This window comes from Abrus precatorius, unplaced genomic scaffold, assembly GCF_003935025.1.
Source record: "Abrus precatorius isolate BTA unplaced genomic scaffold, Abrus_2018 Scaffold9, whole genome shotgun sequence".
NCBI classification, from domain to species: domain Eukaryota; kingdom Viridiplantae; phylum Streptophyta; class Magnoliopsida; order Fabales; family Fabaceae; genus Abrus; species Abrus precatorius.
The window spans coordinates 16,897,658-16,910,228 of record NW_020874439.1 but is presented as its reverse complement, the minus strand read 5'-3'; the positions used below and the strand labels follow the sequence as shown (position 1 = coordinate 16,910,228).

The 12,571-nt window shown below is 30.2% G+C and overlaps 1 non-coding gene across 1 annotated transcript; it reads left to right on the top strand.

Moving 5' to 3' along the window:
• The first annotated feature begins 5,350 nt into the window (after positions 1 to 5,350).
• Positions 5,351 to 5,457, top strand: LOC113851720. Its single transcript, XR_003502288.1, has one exon. It is a non-coding gene; the product is annotated as a small nucleolar RNA R71 (small nucleolar RNA).
• The last annotated feature ends 7,114 nt before the right edge of the window (positions 5,458 to 12,571 follow it).

The following is a 12,571-nucleotide window of genomic DNA, read 5'->3' as shown; positions in this document are numbered from 1 at the left end:
ATCTCCATCAAATAAGGGTCAAGTGTATGAAAATAAGTTATAACAACACATGAAAAATATAGACTAATCATGAATGGTCACAATGAAAATAAAAGAAAAGAAACATGGTACAATGACAACTAGACAACACAAAAAAGACCAAAACTGAAGCAAAGATGAATTATTTTACTTCCATCCACAAATAAAAAAGAAGAAAAGACCCAATTAATAATTGATCCTTATAAAAGACCTCATAACAATGCCTACACTACAGAAAAAATCGCTCAGTAGTAGCAGTTCAATTTTTCAATTAATGATAGTTTTATCTACCTCTATTTTTTTCTCTAGCAGTTAAGAAACTAATACTAAAATAAGAGACACAAAACCAAATTTGTGGTGGTTATTTAGTAGCAGTTTTAAAATGTTGCTAAATTTTGAAATTTGAATGCCAAAACACATGATAAAAAGAGCACCACCCTATTTAAATTTTGGCTTCTGTATTTTTCTTTTGTTCTTTTGCATCCTTTGCTCATTTCTTTCCTTTGCTATTTGAGTTCACATTACATTCATTTTTTAACATTAAAATGTGTATATTATATAATAAATAGTGTGGAGTTGTTGAAGGGGAGCCATTCGGAGGAAGTGAAAAGGATAGTAGAAGGTTACTAGAAACTGATTGTCATTATTGAAAAAGACACTTTAAAGGTGGTGGCAGAGAGGAGGGTGGTAGTGAAACTCAATTATGAGGCCAAGATAGGGGTGAAGGGTAGCTTTAAGTGGGTGATAGAGAACATCTACAAAGGAACTAGTTGTGTTTTTTATATATTGTTTTCCTTATTTTTATCGGCAGATATCTCAAACGAACATTAAAATTCGTCTATTTGTTACATAAAACTGATGTTAAATTTTTTATTTGTCAACAATTATCTGAAATTGACATTTAAATGCATTTATTTGTTGATGGTTACATAAAATGGACACTAAATTCTTTATTGTTGTCAGTGGTTATCTTAAATTAGCATTAAAATAATTCTATTTGTTAGTGATTGCTAAACTGACATTAAATGTTATTTTCTTATTGTTTTGCTAATGATTAATGGTAACCACTGTTAATGAAATGACACTTAGTGCCACATTTCTTGTAATAATAACCCAATGTCTTTTTTAAAAACACCTTGGAGACCAATGAGGATGAATTTGGTGCAGGTATTTTTTTTATTACAATCACTTTCATGTGATGATGAAACATAGATAATTCATTTTTATTATTATCTCTGCAACTCTATAACTATAAAAACTCATTTGCATAATATCTTTGAGTGTCGCTTGTTCAACATAAGCCATTATTCCTTGCATGCCATGTGTCCCCACCCCATTAAGTGACACCTACTTACTAGAAGTGACTTGTTTTGGTCTGCCACCTGTCTTCTTCTAGTTGAGTGGTGCATGTTGATCAAGAGTCACTTGTTTTAGCTTGCCACATGTCATTTTCCTATTCAATGGTGTCTGTTCATTGGGTGATTTGTAGTTTATACACTATAAATTGTTCATTTTGATAAAAAAATTTTACAAGTATCCTAATCCGATCATTTTTTTCCTAATTTTTGTCTACTATGATAAAAAAATTAATTTATAAATTTTCAACCTTGAGAATAACAAGAACATTGATAAATAACAATAGTGAAAGTAATTTTGAGATACGAGTTCTCCTTTATTGTCACTATAAAAATAATAAATGAAGTTTTTCTATTCATTCAAAGCAAATAATGCAAGATTTTCACACAATTATTTTTGAAAGCTTTGCTATTCATTTTAACTTAGTGATATGATTTTATTTTATTTTTCTCTTTTCATATTTGTAATACATTTGGTGGTAAGAGATACTTTGTTATCAATTTCACTATTATTCTATAGAGAAAGGTTGGATTGACGACACTCTATGGTGGTTGAGGGGTGATCCAAAACTCTCAAAGGCTCCAATGGAAGATGTTTCTACAAGAAATACTATAACGTCAAAGTTACATTGTTTGGCTAGAGTTGAGGTATAGAGCTGTGAGAGAGTGTACCTGGGTCAAAGGATTTTTCTTTTTATAAAGGTGTTGATGTATTTGTTGTTTAATACACCTAACACTATAACCATCAATGAACGAAAATGCATCTCATGTATGTGCAGTGAATCATGACATGCTTGAAAAAGTTGTTACTTTTCAGAAGTATTAAAATTTGGATGAGAGTATACGTGACAATTAAGATGTATTAGTTAAGGCTGAATTGGACTTAAATGTTTGACTTTGGATTAGTTGCCTTCCAACTTAGGTTTGTCGTGAAGTGAGAAAGCTCAGATAAAGTGAATGAAATATGAATTCTTTTCAGTGAGGTGTTTGGTTTATAAGTTTGAGGCACAAGGCGCACTTCACACTTGGTCTTTGATTTTGGCAAGATGCTCTTTGCATCATTTGGCTCTAAGTTCTCTTCACACATAGTCTTCAATATCAGCTAGATATTCTTCACATCTTTAGGCCTTAAGTGCTATTTACACTTGGTCTTCAATGTTGGCTATATTTAATTCATATTTTTAGGCCCTAAGTACTCCTCACACCTAGTCTTTGATGTTGGCTACATGTTTTTCATATCTTTAGACGCAAAGTGCAAAGATGATCTCTGATTTGAATATCAAAAACACTTATGAAAAAATTTCTTGTTTCATTATGTATAAAATGAATATAAGCATACTTGTGGCTCTTTACCTGTTGGTTAGATGAAACCTTACTAGGTTGAACCTTGAGCTTAGGTGAGCTTTGCTGAGATGAAACTTAAGGTTATTCTAACACTATGCACACCTTAGCTGGGATGAACCTTAAACCTAGGTAAGCCTTGGTCTAGATTGATCCTTAACCTAGGTCAAGATGAAACTTGAGGCCATTCTAATGCTTTTCACACCTTGGCTAAGGTGAACCCTAGGCCTAGGTGAGCCTTGAACAGGATGGAGCGTAAGTGTCACCCAAGATGAAACTTGAGGCTCTTTTGATAGGCACACCTTGGCTGGATTGAAAACTAGCTAAGGTGAATCTTGTGCTTAGTTGAGCCTTCACCAAGGTGAACCTTGAGCTGAGGCTGAGATAAACCTTGAGGCCATTCTTATGTTTTTCACACTTGACTGTAATGAAACTTGGCCAGGCTGAATTCTGAGCCTAGGTGAGTCTTGACCGAATGGATTATGAACCTTGGTTAAAATGAAATTTGAAGCCATTCTAATGCTTTCCACACCTTGGTCAAGATAAAACTTAGTCGGGGTGAACCCTAAGCTTAGGTGAGACTTGGCTAAGATGGATCCTAAGCCTTGGCTAAGATGAAACTTGATGTCATTCTAATGCTCTTCACACCTTGGCTGCGAAGAAAATTGGTTAGGGTGGACCTAGCTTAAGTGAGCCTTGGCCGAGATGAAACTAGGTCAAGGTGAACCTTAAGCTTAGATAAGCCTTAGCAGGAAAGGATCTAGTGCCTTGACTGAGATGAAACTTAAGATCATTCTGATGCTTTTCACACATTGGTAGGGACAAAACTCAGTTACGGTGAACCCTGAGCCTAAGTGAGCCTTGACTAGGGTGGACCTTGAACCTAGGTGAGCCTTGGTCAGGATGAACTCTAGCCTAAGTCAAGGTGAACCTTAAAGCCTTTTCTGGGCACTTCTTTATGCATAAGCTACAATAAGTCTTAGTTGTCTTACAAATACTTCTGATTGATAAGGAGTATTGATAAGAATATGCAATAACAATCATATTATTGGGAACCCCCTCATACTTAAAATAAAACATTGTCCTCAATGTTTAGAATAATAAAATATATATGAAGAGGGCAATTAAGATAGAATGGAAAGGGACTCTTGATAAGTCTATTTCAAAGTGTCTATTTGAGAGCTTTGAATTGGTATTACACAAGTCCAAAAAAGTGCATAATCATTTATCAACTTGACTCCTTTGAGTTCATAGTATGCTTATCCTTTATCCTAAAAAAATAATAATAAAATAAAATTAAAATAAGCAAAGAAAGGTAACTGAAAATGAAATAAACAACTCAGTTTACCTCCTATAAGCATTTGTTTAATGTCATGAGGCTAACGGTCTTGTTACATTATGGTGGAAAGAAGACAAGAGTCTTAGAGGCTACTTTCTTAATGTATAGTTGTCTTCCCAACAACTTCTCCCCCATAACACCTGTCACATTAGAAGTGTTAATCATAGGATGAGAAAGGAGGAGAATTAAAATAAAGAGAAGAAATTTTAAGCTATAAATTTGGGGGCTTATCAGTGGGTGGTTTGAGCCTTTGTCTTTCCTCATCCTTATATATCTTCTTCTTTGACATTCCATGCTTTTCAAAAATTGAAGGAAGAAGAGCAATATTTGTAGTACTCACACAATTACAGGACTCTTGGCTAGAAGGGTACTTTAAAGAATTGAAAACTTGAAAAATGACTTCCTCATCATCTAGCCTTAAAGTAAGCTTGAAGCATGACCTTACACGTGAGTATGCACAACCATGCTTATTACATCGTCATAGGCGTGCTTCTCATAGCACAGTCATGCTTCTTTAGATGCATACCTTGAAGCACGGGCATTCACATACACGTGCTTCATTTTTGTGATTCTTACACTTTCTTCCCACTTCTAAGAATAATGGCATTGCACTGGTCCCTGAAATTAGGTTTTGCTTGAGTTGACAATGTTCCCAATGTCCTTTGACTCTAAAGATTAATAAGTTGTTTAAGTTGTGCTTTTATATTTTATAACTGAGATTTCATGTTAGAGCTTATATCTGAGAACTTTTGATCCATTACTTGGGCTTGTTGCTCTAATTGAAAGTTTTGTTGTTCCGTTTGTGATTCAAGTTTTGATATTCTTTGCTCTAATTGAAAGTTTGAGACTTCTCTCCTCACTGGTCTTGTTCCCTGAGATTGCATATGGGGAGGACAATAGACATTTGAACTTTGGCCTCCTTAGCCATTCTCCCACAAATTGGTGGGCTTATTATGCCATCTTGAATTATAGTTGTTGCCCAAGAAGTTAGCCTCCTCAATTTCTAGAGTTGTAGAGAGTTTTGTTGATGAATCTTATGCCCTTAATAGAAATTCTATCTGTTTTGACATAATCTCTAGCTTATTTGCTATTGGTTTGCTGCTTTATGCTTGATAGATTGGAGTAACTTTCTTTTGTCTTTATGAGGGTATGTGTGCCTTTGAAAATTGGTAGCTGTCATCTGTAAACCTCAGTTGGTTATTTTCTTATGAAGGCTTCTCTAGCTGCTTCACCAACTGTGACTTTATTGGAATGTAAGAGTCTACTGTAGAAAATTTGCATCTATTTTCATATGGGAAAATCATGATGTGGGCACCTTCTCAGAAGCCCTTTGAATTGTTCTCATGCTTCAAATAGAGATTCAAAATCATATTGTTAAAAGTTGGAAATCTATGTCATAAGCTTAGCAGAATGTGGTAGAGGGAAACACTTGGCTAAAAATTGCTAAGTTAGGCTCTCCTATGTTGTAATTGAGTTTGGTGGGAGTGTGAAGAACCATGCATCACCATTTCTGTAACAGGGAATGGAAAAAGATGAAGCCTTATAGCATGTTTGGTCACACCATTGTACTTTATGGTGTCTGGGAGTCTGAGAAACTTTGTTATATGGAGGTTTGAGTCTTCATCAGCTAGCCCTCCAAATAGTCTAGAGTTTCAAACTAATTTAATCAAAGTCAACTTCAATTCAAAATTGTTGGCTTCTAAATTAGGGGCTACCATGCTCTCAGTACTACCTTTAAAAGTGGGTGTCATATAATCTTGGATTGTCCTCATTTCTATCATGTTTTTCTTTCTACACTCTTTTAAATTTTTGGGTCAAAAACAAATTTTGCAAGAAACTTAGAACGAGTAAGCATATACTAAAAGAAAATAAAAATAAAAACAAATAAAACAAAATAACTAAAATAGAAAAAATGTAAATAAACAAAATAAAATTAAACTAAAGCAAAATAAGAATTGCTTAAATCAATCAAATATGAGATTTTCTTAATATTAAAAAAGCAATCATTGGCAATGACACTAAAATTTTGTTCATGGGAAAGTGTATTCGTTGAAAAGTAATAAATGGTTCTAAAATAAGTTCTTGAAATATTATCCCACAAGGATTGTTTCCAATTACCAAATTTTTTTTTAATTGTTTGAACTTAAAGAATGCAAAATTAAATAAAATAAAGATTTAAAAATAAAATAGATTAAATAAATTAAAATAACACAACCTCTAATAATAAACTAATTGAGAAGAACCTAGGATGTATGGTTTCACCTTTATAATTCTTTATGTTCTCTTTTAGATTAATTTTAATTTCAATTTTCCTAAGATTGTTATTCATTTATACTAAATCTATTAACACCTAATGATCATACAATATTAACAGTCTATTCTCTAAACTACCACCCCTAATGATCATGTAAGGTAGAAGAAAGAGAAAGCATAAAGAGCTTATGATCTATTAATTTAATAACAATTGAAAGAGAATAACTAAGTTTGGTCCACCAATTCTTTGTTTTGTTTTACCCTATAGATCCATTAACTATATGTGATACAATTGTTTACAATATAATTAATTATGATATGTTTAAGAGTTGTCGATTATGAACACACAAGTATAGTGCAATAGGGTAAACACTAATCAAGAAAAGGAAATATGAAATTATTATTAATTATAAAGATTCCATAAAGTCCTGCAAAGAATCCACCACAGCTATAACTACAGATTTAGCTAGACATAATATAAAAGAAAATAAAAACAATATTAAACAAATTCATAGAACTTGAAAAGTAAATACAAATTATAGGCATATCCAATGGAGAAGAGATGAGAAGAGTTCTTGATCCCAAGTTGTGCTCCTAAAGCTCCAACAATCATCGACGATTGGCCAATACCAAGGTTGAGGATATAAAAGAGATGTGTAAAAGGTGTAGAAAGAATTATATCAAAAGGATGCCTTACTCACTGCCCCTTCTGTCTCTTTAATACGGTTTGAAAACCCTAAAAAAATTTTAGATTTGGACTTCACACAAGTAAGTACAGCTGTGCATCACCATAAGCACGGCTGTGCTTGTGTATTGAAGCATGTTCGTGTTTGTTGCTATGCCATGGGCATGCTACTTGCTACAAAACATAATTTTTCTTCTAATTTGGACCTGAAATGCCCTAAATGCATCCAAAACCTAGTTTTGGCCCTCTCATATTAAAATCCACAATATTCATAGAAATTAGTGTAAAAATATGATAAAATAATAGTCACTCATAAATATTTAGACTATAAAAACATGCACAAATTCACACTTATCAATCTCCATCTCTAAACTAAAAGGTAATGATCCAATATTAGCCAAGGCCTTAGGACTTGCTTATAACCCTCTATGTTTTCAAACTTGACTAGGAAAAAATTGTTATTTAAAACAAGAATTTTTAAGGCCCTATTTTTCCTCAAATGTTACCTAATTTTTAGTTTAAATAGTTAATGCTAATTGACATTCCTAGGAACTTAATAATAAGTGTGAACTTTTGGGGAGAACACCAATCCTCATAATAGGGATTTTGATATTAGGGCAAAAAATTTGTATTATTTATAGGTAAATCAGAATTATCTTTGTCTTCAGAAAGAATATTGAGGTCATCCAACACATATTTCATTGTATCTTCATCATTAAGGTTTATATCTAGTATCCAGGTTATTTGACTCTAAAATAATATCTTTATAAGTGGCAAGAATTAGGGAAACTAGGTATAGAAGATACCTAATTTCCTTTCAAAGCTCCAGATTTTTGTCCTCATGTATGTTCAAGATTTTCATCTCCATTGCGCTCTATGCATCTGTCTTGACATTCTTTGTGCTCCGATCCATCAAATTCAGTTCTTTTGTGAATCTCTTCTATGCTTCGTGACGTTCTATTCTTTCAGCTCCACTAGTAACGGAGACAATGCAAAGAAACTCTTCCTTGTGAACACCGCATATATGAACCCTGAGCGTTGTAGACTCACGACCCTCTAAGGGTGGCTAGGGAAAGAAACCCTAACGGCGCATCTTTTAGCTTCTCTCAAGAGAAAAGGAAAAGAATTCTTAAAATATTAGCCACGAGCCTCTCAAATCTGACATTTTATTTTACTTTTTAATTATGAAATTAGTATTTTATTTTATTTCAGTTTTTATTTTAAAAAATTTGTAAAAAGAAATAATAAAATTAAAAAATCAATTATTTTTAAAATAAGAAATAACCTAAACACTAGATAATAATTTTATGATTAAAAATAAAATAGCAACGAAGACAATTTCTTAAATTGTGCGTAAGAATTACATAACAAACTAACTAATCCCTATTCAAGTATTTCTACGCATCAAGAATTTGATAAATAAATCATTTGGAAATTTTTAAAATTCCTCACGAAATTTGATTGGGTATTTTGAAGGTATTAAAATAATTAATTGATGATATCGTTAAAATTCAAAAAGTTATATAAACTAGTAGTCACATACACACAAATATACATGCATAAAATTTATTATTCTAATATCTTTAATTCAAAAGTAACAACAAAATTAAATACAAAATTTACATCTACTTAAAGCTTTATTTTTAAAAAAAATTTGTGACATCATTAATAATTTTATCAAAACTGAAGTTTTAATTAATTTTTAACATAAATAACAATTTATACACAAAAAGTCAATTAATTATTTTTTAATTTATACTTTTATTGTTAATATTTTCATTTTAACTGCTTGATTTTAAAACAATAAATTATATAAAAAATTTAAAACAAAAAAATTTAGGATATATTTTATTTCTCTTTTAAAAGGAACTTTTTATTTTTTTCTAAATGTAGTATAAATTTGTCTAATAACTCTATTATTACAAAATGTATATATTTGTCAAATATTTTATTTTTGTTAGGGCCATGAATCCACCCTGCTAATTAAAAATATTTTATAAAATTTTACTTAAAGACAAATCAATTCTTAAGATAGATCGACAAATTTATACTGACAAAAAATATTGTAAAAATATGTTAAAAAATTAATTAAAGATAGATTAACTTCGCGTAAGAGATAATCTATGTATGCAAAAGGTTTCACCTTGAATTAATAGGGTCATCTGCTTAAAAGAAAAAACATAATGTTTTAATATTATGTTGCAGCACCTCATGAAAAGGTGCTAGTGCATGTGGTTCCTTACAAGAATTCAAGTGGAATAGTTTCTTCTATAAGGTATTGCTATATAGCATGAGAAGTATATTTGATTTAAAAAAATATATACTAAATATCTGTAATATTATAATTAGTGTTATTTTTTAATTGAAATTATAGTTTATTTCAGCAATTTTATACTAAAAATTATATTAAAAATCAACATATTAGTACTAAAAGTTAATATATATTAATGAAATATAACATTAATTTTAATCATAAAACATATATAGTGTTATTTTATTTTCCTTATTGCACACATCTCTTATACTTTAGTGTTATAACTAGAATCGTTTGGTTTGACCAGTTAACAGGTCAAGTAATTAGTCTAAGTAACCTGTTGAATTTGTTATATATGCAACTAAATCAATGTGAAGCGGTTCTAAACTCGATTAAATTTAAATTAGCACTAATTTTGATGTAAGATAACATGCAAACTCAACCTACATGAATTAATCAAATTTAAAAAATTTGTGCGCATGTGCACTAAAATTTTTGCAAGATCGATACCTGTTCAACAGGATTTGGAGTTGTTTCAACTCAATCCCACGAATGCAATTCTATAAATGAGTCAACAACTTATTTAAACAAGTTACCAAGTTAATCCAACACTCAAATTAGCATCAAGTTGATATATATAACACTTGCATAGGCATCATGTGGTGACATCTCATAGAAGGTTCCATTACATGACTCTTCAAGTGCTGAATGGAATTTTATAAAATGCAAAAATGTTATCTATTGCAGATCAAATTGGATTAATTTTTTAACTAAAATTAAAATTTTATTTTAATAATATGTATTGACTTTTTAATATTAACATACTCATCATACTGACTTTTATTACATATATTATTAAGATGAAATAAACTCTAACTTTTATTATATATATCATACTGACTTTTATTATATATATATTCAACAGCCACATACTTATTTTTTTTTTAAAAATATATTAAATTTAAATTTTGTGTATGAAAATATTTGTCCCCACACACACACACACACACACACACACACACACACAAACACACACACACACACACACACACACACACACACACACACACATATATATATATATATATATATATATATTACAATAATATAATAAGTTTCTTTATTTTTTAATATTTCTAATTATAGAGCATAAGTTTATTTTTCAGCCGTAGGAAAAATTAATTTTAAAAACCAATTTTTGAAAGTGTAAAATCTTAATTTGGAAAAAATTAATAATTTTAGAAAGTAATTTTCAGAAGTATAAAATCTTAATTTTAAAAGCTTCTTTCAAGAAAATATAAACCTTAACTATGGAAACTTATTTTCAAAAATAGTTAATAATTTTATTAAATAAATTTTTGAAACTAAAAAATATTAATTTCATAAAGTTATTTTCAAGGCTCTTTTATTTAAATAATGTAAATTTAAAAATAATTATTTTAAATTATTTTTCTAAGATAAATTTAGCCATATGTCAAGAGTTTTGTCGAGACGATTAGTGAAAATATTTTATTTTTAAATTTTTTAAATATATTTTCATCAATATAAAAATTCTAATATTTCCATTATTATATATATCTAAAGTTGAGTATTATCTAACATTTCTATCAATAAAAAAATATAAAATTATTATAGAGATAATTTGATTATAATCAAGATTAAATTTTAAAATTTATTCTTTATTTTTATTTGAATTACTTCTTATTTCCTTGAAAACTTACTTCTTCATTTCTTTCATAAATTATACCATTTCAATATATAATAATAACAATTCCTGTCATCTTGTATTTTTACAAATAAAAATTAATTAATATTTTATTTATTTTTCTAAAATTAAAATCTAAAATAATAACAATCATTCACTAATTAATTATATTATTAAATTTAAAATAACTAAATAATAACTAAATTTATACTTTTAAATTAAATTAGCAATAAATTATAAAATAAATTAAATAGAACTAACTTGGTAAGTCTCTCAAAATTTCTTCTACAAATTAAATAACACAAAAGGTGCATATGATATATATAACATAATATTTTGGACCAAAGCATGTACCTACGTAAAAATATCCAAGGGTTAAAATGGTGTAAGGTGCAACATCTTAATTTAATTTTTAAAATAAATAATTTCACAATAAAATGGGAATAACAAAATTTCATTCAAATGGTTTCCAGCGCATGTTTTCAATAAAGTATTTTAAAATAAGGGAGGGTTACAAATTTGCGTCAAAATAAATGCTACAGGACTAATTTAAATACATCACAATTTTCAAAAATAATTTCTTAAGTCCTATAGCAATTTCATCCCTCCCGCTCATTGAGTCTGGTGTTGATCGTCTTAGTCACCTAAAAAATAAATGTAAGGGTGAGTACTCTACACTATCACACACAAGCACAGATACTCACCTTGCATGTTTCACACATTTACTAACATTTTCCAAAATCATGCATCAACAAACACGAAATAATACTTTTCAACATTTCATTCCAATTCACATGCACATGCGCTCAATTCACGTAGCCATGTTCATTGTGACACTGTGATCACAGTTTTCCTGATACCCTCAACCTCAAGGACTTACTCAATTTCACACATGGATGGTCGTTGAATAGCACCCGCTCCACGGATACAACGTGTGCATTACTGGGCCTTCTAGCAAAGGTGTTAGTCAGAGGCCGAGTCAGGAGAAGAGTATGTGGTCTGTGGTGCACTCACGCTTACTGTTGATGTCATCACCACCCTTTTTTCTCCAAAGTATTTCTACTGCCCCATCTTCCACACCCTCAGTGTATCACTAAACCATTCATAGTTTCCAACCAATTCAAACACAATCACACTCAGTATGTCATTTACACATTATCGCCCATTTCATATTATTCAACGTTGATCAATGGCATATCTACACATACAGTCACCCACATTCTCAATCACATCACACTCAAGATCCAATGTTCATCAAAATCATATATCAATCAATTCATTTCATCACACACACTATTCAACATCAATCACATTATATTCCATGCAATCTTTTTATCTCAATCTCACTGCAATCAAGTCATTTTCATTAAAACACACATCTTCCTACGTTCCAATCATTCACATTCCAACACTTAACCATACAAATGAATTTTAAGTACAAAGAGATAGGTAGAGTCCCCTTTACCTTAGAAAAAAGCCCCAACACAATTTAATGGTAGAAAACATCCCCCATGCAGTATTTTGTCCTAAATACATAGAAAAATTCCATGAAAAATCAAAAAATAAAGAAGAAAGATGAAAACCAAAATCTTAACCCATAAAACTTACCTCCAAGCATCCC